Genomic DNA, 13,421 nt, shown 5'->3' with positions numbered 1-13,421 from the left:
CTTTTGTCCCAGTGTGGCAAAGCAAACAGCAATGAGGGGGAATTGTGTTCTCACTTCTGCTCTCACCTTTGATCAGTGTAATGCAATCCTAGTTCTGGACCCTTGGAGGGAAAATGCAGGAAAGTTCAGGAGGCGGGAGGGCTGGGAATCCCGCCTTCTGTTTGGCTCCGCCTGCCTCGAGGATGCTTTCTTGCTGTCTCTTAGCCATTGTCAGTCATCAAGAGACTGAGAGGCTCCCCAGTGTATGTGAGTCCAGTCTTTGCGATCTTCCTGGATCCTTGAATGGATAGCAGAAGGGCAGGAGTCAGGTAGGTAAGCAAAGAAAAATGTTAATATTTATAAGTCTTAGGAATGGCCAACATGCACAATGCTTGCTCTCATCTTCCGGTAATCTTTCCCAGTTATATTCATACTGCATAGTGGTCTGTGATTTAGCTCTCCACTACCCAGGGTGTCCTCAGCTGAGGACTGGTAGGAAAAGATACCGCATATCCCTGACTTATTTGCTTATTTACTTCTTATGTATTCCAAATTATTGGCTTTAGATAAATGCATAATGTGTATTTATTCCATATTATTTTCTCTAGCTATGCACAACTTCTTGGTCTGTATTATATCCTCCTCTCTAGCCATTTCATTTGAGACATTTTGCTTTTCTGGTATTTTATGTATAGTGTTTTCCAATAAAACCTTTACATCAACAACAGTTTTGAGACTCTTTCTTTTTTGTTTCTAGACATGTACTGACCACAGGATTATGTGGCTGCACTAGCAGAAGCCTCCTGCTTAAACAGAACTACTTAACAACCCATTGAGATAAAGGTTGAAAAATAGGAGCATAAAATCTATGTTCCATTCTCATTAAGGCTGTGTGGTGTAGTGGTTAGAATGACAGACAGGAATCAATGAGATCCCTAGTGCAGCCCCCACAATTCCATGTTAAGTTGGTGGCTGACTTTGGGCCAGTCAGTCTCTCCCAGCCAGCCCAACCTCACATACAGTCTCTATACCCGAGATGCCTAGTTGCGAGTTTGTCAAGTGCCAGGTGATGCAATGTTAGCTAGGAAGGATAGTTTTAAAAGGCAGAGCTGGCAGAGGCCTCTCTGGAGGAGATGGAGTCTCACATGGACCTCTGCTGCATCTGGCGTGCAGGACTGCCTCCCTTCTGGAGTCTTTACTGTGCCACCATTGCTGGTTAAAACTTAGAAATAACTGAGCTTCATCACAGCATAGGTTCCCGGAATGGGAGGCACTGCCAGAGGCAGTGGAGGGCTGTGAGAGAATCTGCCCCCTCTGAAGTGGGGAGATGGGCAGGCTGTTACCCCCCAAGCCCCCAACTCCTTTTTTTCCCCAAAATTTTTTATTGGATTAGATTATAATATTATTCAAAACATACGTTATAGATCCTTATAGATCTTTTTCTAACCCCCTCCCTTTCCTCCCCCCTTTTTGTTGACTTTCAACAGTTTTCCAACCCTAAGTCTATCTTATTATTTAATTACGTAATATCTCATATATCCTATTATACACACATTTAATACTCTTTTCTCTAAATTTATTTAATCTCTACTAAAAATACTCTATAATATAAATTTCCCTTTGGATGCCTCAATTAAACCACATATCCTACATAAAATAATACTGGCATAATAATATATATATTAGCAATCAAGATATTAAAAGATATAACATTGTATTCATTTTACTTTCCAATCACCTAAGTTCTTTGCTTTCCACCATCATCCTAACTCTAATATTAGCTTAGACTCTAATACTCTATTACTCATCCATCTTTTACTATTTTTGTTCTAGGCTTCCTTTAAATCCATAAGGTAATTGTTATATTCAAATATCTCTTACATACACTTTACTTAAACTATATATTGTAAATAATATCTAACTAACTTAATCTTATATATCCATAGTGAAACATCCATTATTTAGTACTCTATAGTTTTTGATTTTATCATAACTCCATTAATAGCTTAGATTTTTATAATTAAATTCCCCCCTCGGTAAAGTCACTTCTCCTTCTGTTACATTTCAATAATTCTCGAACTGCCACAGTTCTCCTTTCACGTCCCATTTTTTTTCTAAATATTGTTTCAATTTCTCCCAGTCTGCATTATACTGTCCTGGATCAAGATCTTTAAGTTTTCTGGTCATTTTATCCATCTCAGCCATTTATACATCCAATCTTCTATAGTTGGTATTTCTTGTACTTTCCACTTCTGCGCATACAAGAGTCTCGCTGCTGTAGTCATGTAAAATAACAATGTTCTATACTGTGTTGGAATTCCCAAGTTCAGTAGCAACAATTCTGGGTTCTTATTTATTTGGGTTTGCAAAACCTCATTAATTACTTCAATTATATCTCTCCAGTATTGCTTCGCTACCTCACAAGTCCACCACATATGATATAGTGTTCCTTCATGTTTTTTACATTTCCAGCATTTATTTGACATGTTAATATTTCCTAATGCAATTTTCTTTGGTGTCAAATACCAACGATAAATCATTTTGTAGACATTCTCTTTAATGCTTGTACAAGCCGCAGTCTTCAGAGTCGTTTTCCACAAATATTCCCACGCCTCCATTGTTATTTCTTTATTAAAGTTCATAGCCCACTTCACCATCTGTACTTTTACTATTTCATCTTCTGTAAACCATTTTAAAAGTACTTTATAAATCCTTGAGATTTCCTTTTTACCTTCTTGAAAAATTACCTCTTCTAGTTCTGAGTTCTCCATTCTTATTCCTCCTTTCAAACAATCCGAATTGTAAAGATCTCTGATCTGTCTATATTGAAACCAACTTTAACATGAAGACAACTCCTCCTCTGTTTTAATTCTCAATTTTAAAGATTCTACTCGAGTTATCTCCTTATAGGTTAAGCATTGCTGCTCATTATTGGCAGTCCTCGGATCTATTACTTCATATGGAACCACCCAAGAAGGAATTCTGTCCTGTAGGTAATTTTTATACTTCTTCCAAATTGCGAAGAGGCTTCTTCGAATATAATGATGTAGAAACATAGAGTCTGCTTTTACTTTGTCATACCACAAGTACGCATGCCATCCAAATATTTTTTTATGTCCCTCCAAAGCCAGCAATTTGCGATTCTTCAGTGTCATCCATTCTTTTATCCATGCCAAACATATTGCTTCATAATATAGTCTTAGATTGGGCAGTTGCAATCCACCTCTCTCTTTGACATCCTGTAATACTTTCATTTTCACACAAGGTTTCTTGCCTGCCCACACAAAGTCCGATATTTTCCTTTGCCATTTTTCAAATTGTTTGGAGTCTCGGATAATTGGAATTGTTTGTAGCAAGAACATCACTCTTGGGAATACATTCATTTTTACTGCTGCAATTCTTCCCAACCATGACAAATTTAACCTATTCCATTTTATCAAATCTCGCTCTATCTGTGTCCACAATTTCTCACAATTATTCTTGAATAGGTCTATATTTTTCGCAGTCAGTTCAATACCCAGATATTTTACCTTATTTGTTACTTCGCAATCCATTATTTCCATTAGTTCTTGTTGTTTCTGTTTGGACATATTCTTACATAATATCTTTGATTTCCTCTTATTTACAAAAAATCCAGCCAAGTCTCCAAATTCCTTTATTTTCTCCATCACCTTTGGCATATTCTCGATTGGGTCATCCACAATTAACATTATATCATCCGCAAACGCTCTGACCTTGTAGGAAAACTCTTTTATTTTTATTCCTCGGATTGCATCGTCTTCCCGTATTTGAATCATCAATATTTCCAAAACCAAGATGAACAACAATGGTGACAAAGGGCAACCCTGTCTTGTACCTTTACTTATTGTCAGTTTTTTAGTCACCTCATCATTCACCACAATTGCTGCACTCTGGTCTCTATATATTTCTTTCACTGTTCGTATGAACTTTTCATCCATTTGCAGCTTTTCCATAGTGGCAAACATAAAGTCCCAGTTCAAGTTGTCAAATGCTTTCTCAGCGTCCACAAAGAAGAAACCAACTTCTCTATCACAACGCCTATCGTAGTATTCAATAGCATTTATCACTGTCCTCAAATTGTCTTTAATTTGTCTATTTGGCAAAAATCCAGCTTGCTCCTCTGCAATAAATTCAGACATCCATCCTTTTATTCTTTCCACCAAAATCTTTGCAAAAATTTTATAATCATTGTTCAACAATGAAATTGGTCTGTAATTTTTAACATTGGTCAAGTCTTGTCCCTCCTTAGGAATCAATGTTATATTAGCTTCTCTCCAAGTATCGGGGACTTCCTGGTCTTGCATAACTCCATTAATCACGTCTTTCAGGAAAGGCACGAGTTCATTAGCCATTACCTTATAAAATTTAGCTGTTAGTCCATCCGGACCTGGTGCCTTTCCTAATTTTGTTAGCTGAATTGCCTCTTTTATTTCCTATTCCGTCACTTCCCTGTTCAATTTTTCTCTCCAACCTTCAGAAATTGCAGGGCGCTTCATCTTTTCCAAATAGCTCATTAGGAATGCTAAAAATTGACAATTATTAAAACTAACAAGTATGAATTTCAGATGCAGACCAATGTGAGAAATGCCCAGAAGATGAATATCCAAACCAGAAAAGAGACCAGTGCATTCCAAAATCAACTACCTATTTATCCTACGAGGACCCCATGGGAGCAGGCTTGGCTTCTATAGCTGTTTTATGTTTTGTGGCCACAGTTATAGTGATGGGAATCTTTGGTGCACACTGGAACACCCCCATTGTCAAAGCCAACAATCGAAGCATCACCTGTGTCCTGCTCTCCTCTCTGCTGCTTGGCTTTCCATGCTCCTTCCTATTCATCGGCCGGCCTGGGACGGTGACCTGCCTTCTCCGGCAAATCCTGTTTGGCATCATCTTCTCCATTGCCGTGTCTTGCATATTGGCCAAAACGGTCACTGTGGTGGTTGCCTTCATGGCCACCAAGCCAGGGAACAGGATGAGGAAATGGGTGGGGAAGAGACTGGCCATGTTAGTCATCATTCCCTGTTGTTTCATTCAAACTGGCACCTGTGCACTGTGGTTGGCAACTTCACCCCCCTTCCCAGAGTTTGACTTGCATTCCCAAGTGCGTTATATCATCATTCAATGCAATGAAGGCTCGGACATCATGTTCTACATTGTACTGGGCTACATGGGTCTTCTGGCCACCATCAGTTTCATGGTGGCCTTCCTAGCCCGGACGTTGCCTGATTCTTTCAATGAAGTCAAGCTGATCACCTTCAGCATGCTGGTCTTCTGCAGTGTTTGGCTCTCCTTTGTCCCCACCTATCTGAGCACCAAAGGGAAAGACATGGTGGCCGTGGAGATCTTCTCCATTTTGGCCTCTAGTCGAGGTTTATTGGCTTTTATCTTCTTCCCCAAATGCTACATTATTATATTCAGGTCTCACCTGAACACCAGAGAGCAGCTAGGAAGGAAAAAATGACTGGTACTTAATATTAAGATCTGCTCAGTCACTTCCTTCTCTTTATTCTATCTCCTTCTTAATGAGTAGGGAAAATCTATATAGATGCAGAATCTTCGGATGTCGTGGAGCCTTAACACTGTGGACCAAACACTAAGAGCAAGAGATATTTCACCGATCTTCCTTCATTAATGTACCTTCAACTGTCATACCGCCCCCCTCCACCAAATTTTTAGCTGTCATATTTTGGGAGATAATTTAATATGTTATGAGTATAGGGCTTTTGGCAAAGTAAACAGCAATGAGGGGGAATTGTGTTCACACTTCTGTCCTTGCCTTTGATCAGTGTGGTGTAGTATTGTCCTCATTGACAGAAAATGTAAGAATGTTCAGGAGGCAGGAGGACTGGGGAACCAGCCTTCTCTTTAGGGTCTACCTGCCTTGGGGGATGCTGTCTTGTTCTCTCTTGAGGACTCCATAGAACTATTGTCCACCACTCGCCCCAGTCCTCAAGAGACTGAGAGTCCCCCAAACACTTCTACTGGCAACCCCTTAGTGGCTTATGGCAACCCCTGACATGGTTTGACATTGCCTGCCTCTGCAATCCTGGTCTTCCCTGGAGGTCTCCCATCCAATTACTAACCATGGCTTAGCTTGCAATATTGGACTTGCGTGGGCTATCGAGGCCAGGGGTCCGCTGTCACACTCACCAGCATTTTGGGTGCCCTAGTTTTGGATGATATGGGAAAGTGTTATAGGTAAAAGGCCACTAATGCTGGGTGGGAAAGTAAAGTATATATGAGGGAAATTAAATCCACAGCTCTCCCCCTACCTAGTCTTCCTGATGTTCCTGGATCCTTGACTGGGTAGCAATAGTGCAGGAGGGTGGTAGGGATGGAAATAAATTTTTAGTATTTTGGAAGTCTTGCAAGTGGCTAACATGCACTCTGCTTGCTCTCATCTTCTGGTAACCTTTTCTGGATATATTCATACTGCATAGTGGTCTGTGGTTTAGCTGTCCACTACACAAGGTAGTAAATAGGGATGTGCGTTTCGGCTTTCTGAATGCTGAAAGAAAGCCGAAACAAAAGTGTTTCGGCTTCTTTCGGGTTAGCCGAAACGTTTAGGAGAAAGCCGAAACATTTTGGCTAGCCGAAAGAAAAAAAGCCGAAACGTTTCGGCTTCTTTCGGCTTTCTTTCAGCTTTTCAATGGGAAAATGCCTCCGTCTTCCCGGACGTCTGGGGGAGGCATTTTCCCACCGAATCTGCCCAAAATTGGTGGGGACCTTCCTCTAACCCCTCTCTAACCCCCCCCCCCCAAGTTTCAGACCGATTGGACTTTGGGGGGCCAAGTTATGCCCCCCCAAAGCAGGTCCCCCTATCCTCCCATAAGAAAGCGAAGGAGTAGCATATTGTTAGCATATTGTTGAACAGCTTTAGGCTACACAGCAGGGGGGCGTACCAAAGGGCATGATAGAAGTGTACTACAGAAAATAATACAACCCACTTCACCGTTTTTGACAGCAGTTGTGTTTGTGTGATTCTCTGATGTGAAGTGAGTTTTGTTATTTTTATGTAGTACACTGCTTTCATGCCCTGTTGTGCCTTCCTACTGTGTAACCTAAAGCAGTTAAGGAAATAAAATGCTTTTGACAGCAATATTTTGGGGTGATTCTCTGATGTTAAGTGAGTTGTGTTATTTTTGTGTAAGATACTGCTGCCATGCCCTTTGGTGCGCCCCCCTGCTGTGTATCCTAAAGCTGTTCAAGAAATAACGTGTTTTTGACAGGAATTGTGCTTTTGTGATTCTCTGATGTTAAGTGAGTTGTGTTAATTTTTCTGTGTGGGGGACTGCTGGTGTAATGTGTCATAATGCTTTGCCTACTTGTACTTTGAAAGGGAGAAAATAATTTTTTAAAAAACTTTATTTTGTGTTGTTCGTGTTTTATTCTTTGTTGTGCAGTTGGTTCCCATCATAGGGAACAATGGAGCTGGCTGGCCAGCCATCTCTGTAGGTGGTGGGGGAATTTGAGGGAGGGTGTCTGTGGTTCACGTGCTCTTTCACAGGGACCAGCTGGCACTCAGAAGTGTGCCCACCATTGTGGCACCCCTGGGCTGTGCAGAATTGCCCAGGGAAAGAGAGTTTAGAAGTTCCCAGCATAGGGAACAAAGGGAGAGGGCTGGCCTTTGCCAGCCTGTTCCTGGGGTTATGGGTGTGGGGCAGGTGGGGGTGGATTTGGGTCTGTGAGGGGCTAATGTGGGGATTTGGGTCTGTGTGTGGCAGCTGGGGGGGAATTGGGTTTGTGTGGGGCTGTAAGGGGTGGACTTTAGGGGCTGAGAGGACCTACTTGGGGAGGCCATGAAATGGCCCCCCCAAGTGGGAGCAGGCTGAGCCTTGGTGGGGGTGGGAGGAGGGGTGGGAGAAGGGCGCCTGAGGGCTGGGGGGCATTTTGCATGCAAAATGCCACCCCTGGCAAGACAAGCCTCCCCCAGCTGTCAGTGGTAGAGATTAGAGCACCTACTTGGGGAGGCCATGAAATGGCCCCCCCAAGTGGGAGCAGGCTGAGCCTTGGTGGGGGGTGGGAGGAAGGGTGGGAAAAGGGCCCCTGAGGGTAAGGGGGCATTTTGCATGCAAAATGCCACCCCTGGCAAAGGAAGTCTGCTTCTTCATTTTTCCCCATAGGAAATAATGAAGAAGATGAGCAGCAGCATGCTAACAATATGCTGCTCCTTCGCTTTCTTATGGGAGGATAGGGGGACCTGCTTTGGGGGGGCATAACTTGGCCCCCCAAAGTCCAATCGGTCTGAAACTTGGGGGGGGTTAGAGAGGGGTTAGAGGAAGGCCCCCTCCAATTTTGGGCTGATTCGGTGGGAAAATGCCTCCCCCAGACGTCCGGGAAGACGGAGGCATTTTCCAATTGAAAAGCTGAAAGCCGAAAGCCGAAAGAAAGCCAAAACAAAGCTGAAAGCCGAAAGCCGAAACGGCTGTCCGTTTCGGCTTTTGGCTTATTCGAAAGAGATTCTTCTTTCAGCTTTCGGCTTTCGGCTTTAGCCGAAATTTTTTGGCTTGCACACCCCTAGTAGTAAAGAGTCCAGTAGCACCTTTAAGACTAACCAACTTTACTGTAGCATAAGCTTTCGAGAATGACAGTTCTCTTCAAGTTCTCATTCTCAAAAGCTTATGCTACAGTAAAATTTGGTTAGTCTTAAAGGTGCTACTGGACTCTTTACCATTTTGCTTATACAGACTAACACAGCTAACTCCTCTGGAACTACACAAGGTGTCCTCTACCGAGGACTGGTAGAGAAAGATACTGCAAATCTCTGCCTTATTTGCTTATTGACTGCATATGTATTCCAAATTATTTGCTTCAGCGAAATACATAATGTGTATTTATTCCATATTATTTTCTCTAGCTATATTCAATTTGGTATGTATTATATCCACCCCTTTAGTCATATATTATTGTATCATGTACTTGATTTGAGTCATTTTGCTTTTGTAGTATTTTATATATAGTGCTTTCCAATAAAGCCTATAATTGACATCAGCAACAATTTTGAGACTCTTTCTTACTATAGGTCATCACGTACCTATCAAAAGATTACATGCCTGCACTCACAGAAGCCTCCTGCTTAAAGAGAAATAGTGACCAGCCCGTTGAGATAAATTTTGAAAAGCTATAACATTAAACCTATTATACAGTCTTATTTAGTCTGTCTGGTCTAGAGATTAGAATGACTGACTAGGATCAACGAGATCTGTAGTGCATCCCCCACGATGACGTATTGAGTTGGGGGCTGACTTTGGGCCAGGCCTATCTCAAATGCAACTGAGACGATAACTTCAATGATCCATTGATGGCTCAGTTTCCCGAAAATGGCCACCGAAAATGGTTAGTTTAGATGGCAGTCAATGGTGCGCTCAACAACAGACACCTATATCTTTCTCCCAATTTAACATCCTCACTTCTTAAAACTTTGAATCAACTGAGCCTCAGTAGGTCAAAGGCTCTGGAAAGGGAGACAGTCCAGTACACCAGAGGCAGTGGAAGACTGTGAGAGTGCCTCTGGAGTGATCTTCACCAGCTTTGTCTTTAAAAACACACTTCCTGGATAACATTGTGTCTCCCGACACAAGAAGAACTCATTTCAGAACTCTTGTGTAGAGAGACTCATAGTTGTAAGGATAAAATAGAGTAGAAGAGTACAATGGCAGCCACTTTATTTCCCTTTTGGTGACAAGGGTGTGTTGTAACTAGAGATGGGCATGAAGCAGGAAAATGCTATGAACCACAATTCGTGATTCATCACATTTCACGAACCATAAACTTTCACGAACTTCCCCTGGTTTGCGAACTGATTCATTTGGTTTGTGGTTTGTCACTTTCAAGGGCCCTAGAATGGCCCCCTTGACAGTCAGAGATACCAAACTCACAGGGAGTGTTCAGTCTTCTCAGAGGATGGTTCTGTAACTCCAACCCATGTTTTCACTGCAACTTTTTGGTGCTACCATGTATTTCAATGGAGTCAGTGCAAGTCACTCCACTCTGGTGCCATCATTCCAGCCCCAGAGCCGTTTAGTTGCTTCCAGGGACTGATCTCAGAGGAAGATTCCGTAACTCAATTCCACATTTTCGTTGCAATTTTTCGGTGCTGCAATGTATTTCAATGGAGCCAATGCAAGTCAATTGGCAATGGAACTTTCCTGGGAGCAGCTGTTGGGGGTGTATAACTCAGACATCTGAAATCCAATCTTTGCCAAACTTGGAGGGTGGCTGGAGGAGAGCCTGTTGAAGACTACTTATGTGTTTGGCATTTCTGACTGTTAAGGGAGCTGTTCTACACCCCCAAAAGTGAAGAAACATGAACCAAATGAACCACTCTAAAGTTCATCACCGTTTGTCAGAAATGCACTCCCACAAACTGCCAGTTCATGAACCATGAACTGGCCCGGTTTGTCACAAACTGGTTCATATTTCAGTTTGTGCCCACCTCTAATTATAATGATTGCTATAAACCGGATTTTGACTACAGATTACAAAAAGTGTTGGTCACTTGTACTGTTGCTTCCTTCCATTTTGCTGCAGGTCTATTGGCAGGAGGCACGACTGCTCCTTCATTATCCTAACTACTATTTCCTAGAGCGAGCGCAGACAGTACCTGGGTTGACGAGCAGCACAAGAAGGGGCAGAGTCAAAGGTGACTCATCCAAAAAGAAATCCTGGCATTTGAAAATTGGCCAAGTTCAGGATGATGATGATGATGCCAAGTGCCCAAAATGACGGGCATCAGGACATCATTTCCTGGGCTATCAGCTCAAAATTGGTGAACAACTTTAGTACGATTATGGGAGTTGCAGTGCCAAAAACAAAGGGAATCAGAACATATTGGCCCAGATTAGCTCCACTTTGCTATTAAAAATGGAAGAAAAAGGTTTACTCATGTGAAGAAAGCAAGTGCAGGCAGGGTGGATGGAAGATCATCCTTTCTTGTGAACAAATTATCTGAACCATCAGAGCCTGTCTGTTATGGTTACAATGTCAGACTAGGATCAAGGAGATCTGGGTTCTAATACTGCCAAGGAAGGTGTTGTCTGACTGTGGGTGGGTCACATCCTCTCAGCCTGACCTACCTCACAGGGCTATTGTGGTGAGGAGACCATGGAGATCAATGTCAGTGCTTTTGGGTCTTCAGTGTGGAGAAATGCAGGATATGACATTTGTTATGAGTTTGTATTGAACGACACCTCACCAACAAAAGATGATGGCTCTTGCTGTGACTTCTCTGCTATTGCTGCAGCTATCTGGGCAGGAGGAAGAACTGCTTGTTCAGTATTCAAGCTACTATTAAATACTGTGACCACATGGAGCTTCCAGGTTGGCATGCTGAGCCCCCAGTATAACAGAAAACAACTACCAGGGCTAAAGTTACAATAGGGCACATTAATTTCATTTCAAACTAGGAACAAAACCCATTGTGGGAAAAAATACAATGCGCTCTAGAAAGGGGAGGATGGGCAGGCAGGCATTCCCTCCTCCTCTGTCACTGATTCCGGGTGGATGAAGGAGAGGGGTGGGCATTGTTACCTGCTCTGCTCATATTAACAAATTTGTAGAGTTCATAATAAATATTTCATATTAACATCGCACAATATCTCCTATACAGTGATAGTGATCCAATAAAGTGCATGGAGCAAGATACAATTTATACACATCTTATAGATACCCGGGTATGATAAAGAGTCCTTTCTATTCTCTCTTCATGGTCATAGTTCCTTTCTTTAAGCCATACTTCCTCGGTCCCCCCGAAGTGTGGATGAGCCGTAGAGACGAGACTGGTGGAAAGACCTCCCGCTCAATCTGGGGCCAGCTATAGTCCACAGATTTTGTTGTTTCTTCCTCAGGAAGAAACAGGCCCCTAGGGGCCATTCCAGTGCGGCTCTGGGAAGGGTCATCTCGCTTGAATTCAGAATGTGTTAGTATGTCTTTAAGAGATTTAGTTCTGCGGAGGCCGATTGCTGGGCTGCCTTCACACCCGGGGATATTATCTATTAAGTGCCAATGTTTCCGAACAATACGGGAGATGGGGGTGGCCAGAGTGGTATAATCAAGAGCCCATTTCAAGCAGGTATTGCCTGTGCGAAATTTTGGAACAAGTAGTTCTTCCCGTGGCGTGCCCACAGCTCTGTTCCTCGCCGAGCTAATCGCTGGCAATGGGTATCCTCTGCTAGCAAATGCTCGTCCTAATTGGATGCAGCTTGTCCTGAAGTCCCCTGTGTTAGAGGAATTACGCTTGAGCCTCAAGAAATGGCCCACAGGAATATTATATTTCAAGAGTTGCCGATGAAAGGAGGAAAAATGGAGATATGAGCACCTATCTGTGCTTTTCTTAAAGGGCCGCACGCCGAGTTTCCTGTCATTAAGTTTATAGATACTAACATCCAAATAGTTAATGCATTCACTGCTTCCCTGCCAAGTAAACTTAATATCCAGGCTGATGGTATTGACCCATCTGCCGAACTGTTCACCACTGTCCCGAGACCTAGTAATGGCCATGATGTCATCTATATAGCGACGATAATATACAATATTATCCCTCAAGGGGTTATTATCTCTGTTCAAAATATAATCACTCTCTAATTGGGCCATAAAGAGATTGGCGATACTAGGGGCGGCAGCACACCCCATCGCCACCCCTTTAGTTTGATAATAAAAGACCCCATAGAACTTGAAATAATTCCGCTCTAATATTATGTCTAGAATGTTAAGAAGAAATGGAGTAGAGGGGCTTTGACAAGTTCTGGTTAATAAAGATGTTTCTACCACAGTCCTTGCCCCTTCATGGGGGATCGAGGTGTATAGTGAGACCACATCAAGTGTCATCAAAAAGGCGGAACTAGGGAGCTCCAATTGCTCAACAGAAGAGATGAGATGCATCGTGTCCCGTAAATATGCCTCTGTCTGGACCACAAGTGGCTGTAAAAAGTGGTCCAGAAAAATGGAAAGTGGTTCGAGTACTGAATTACTACCCAAAATGATTGGGCGTCCCGGTGGTGGTCTGCCCTCCTTGTGTATCTTCGGGAGCATGTAAAACACAGGGGTATGGGGATTCCTGTTCTGCAAACCCTCGTAGGTTTTCTGGTCTATTTCATTATGCATCAAGCCCTCATCTAGTACAATCTTTATTACTCTTTGGATCTGAGGCAATGGGTTCCCTTTAATTTTCTTATAGTCTGAGGCGATCGAAAGCTGTCTGGTCGCCTCCTGGATGTAATGGATGGTATCCTGTATGACTACACCCCCGTCCTTATCGGCTGATTTAATAATAATATTTGGGTCAGTTTTCAATGAATTAAGTGCCTCCCATTCATCCCTATCTAGATTATACCTGCGGAATCTTGTCTCCTTCTCCAGATTCTCAATGTCTCTTAGTACCAACCTCTCAAAGCAATCAATTGAGGGGTCCGAAATAGAAG

This window comes from Eublepharis macularius, chromosome 4 (genome assembly GCF_028583425.1).
Source record: "Eublepharis macularius isolate TG4126 chromosome 4, MPM_Emac_v1.0, whole genome shotgun sequence".
Taxonomy (NCBI): domain Eukaryota; kingdom Metazoa; phylum Chordata; class Lepidosauria; order Squamata; family Eublepharidae; genus Eublepharis; species Eublepharis macularius.
Note: the sequence above shows the minus strand (reverse complement) of the source record.